Source organism: Myotis davidii, unplaced genomic scaffold (assembly GCF_000327345.1).
Source record: "Myotis davidii unplaced genomic scaffold, ASM32734v1 scaffold657, whole genome shotgun sequence".
Taxonomy (NCBI): domain Eukaryota; kingdom Metazoa; phylum Chordata; class Mammalia; order Chiroptera; family Vespertilionidae; genus Myotis; species Myotis davidii.
This window is the reverse complement of record NW_006287917.1, coordinates 1,331,823-1,333,031: the sequence shown is the minus strand read 5'-3', so window position 1 is coordinate 1,333,031 and position 1,209 is coordinate 1,331,823.

Sequence of the window (1,209 nt, the reverse complement as noted above, 5' to 3'; positions counted from 1 at the left end):
CAAATCCTTGGCTCAACTGTCTCATTTTTTAATTGAAATTTTTACTGAGATAATTATAGATTCACATACAGGTTTAAGAAATAACATATAGCAATCCCTTGTAAAATTTTCTTAGTTTCTGACAGCTTGCAAAACTGTAGTATAATATCACAACTGGCATATTGACATTGGCACAGCCCACCAACCTTATTCAGATTCCCCCAGTTTTATTTGTGTATGTGTGCTAAATTCTCTACAATTTTATCATCTGTGTAGGTTTGTGTTTCCACAGTCTCAGTTAGGATACTAAACAACTCTATAACCACAAGGGTCCACCTTGCCCCTTTTATAATCACTCCTACCTCTCCCACATTCACCTCCCTCATGTCCATCCCTAACCCCTGACAACCACTAGTCTGTCCTCCATTTCTAAAATTTGGTCATTACTTTAAAAATTATGTAATTGAAATCATACAGTATGTACCCTTTTGTGATTGTATTTTTTCACTCAGCATATTTCTTAAAGATTCATCCAAGGTCTGTGTTTCAATAGTATGGTCCTTTTTGTTGAATAGTATTCCACGGTATGACTATAGCACACAGATTGGTTAAGCACTTGCCTAAAAGACATTCAGGTTAATTCCAGTTTTTGGCAATTACAAAGAAGGCTGCTATGAACATCTGTGTACTTAGGGACACTGGGAGAAAGATTCCACTTTGCTCCTTTCCCACCAAGACATAGCAGGAGGCCCAGTCTGGTGAAACCGTTTTTACCTCCTCAGGCAGTCTCGGCAGGGTTTCTATCATCTACAGCAATACATGTTACAGTGTTTTATTTTAATTGTTTGCTGCATCAAAGACTTTTTGTCACATATTGGATTTGCTTCCTCTACACATTTGCCTCATACCCTTTGCAAAAATTATTTTGAATTAGATCCTAGATCTAAAAATAAAATCTAAAATTCTAAGTAAACATGGCAGAAAATCTCTATAAATTTGGGTTATGCAAACATTTCTTAGGACACAAAACACATGAGACATAAAAGAAAAAAACAATATTTGGTCCTCAAGTAAAATTAAAAATTTTGGTCTTTCAAACACACTAAAAATAATGTGAAAATGCAAGCCACATCTTAGGAGAACATACTTGCAATTCATAAAAGTGATAAAGGTCCAGTTGTTCAGAATATTTAAAGAATTTTACAACTCCAAAGTAGAATGCAGACAAGA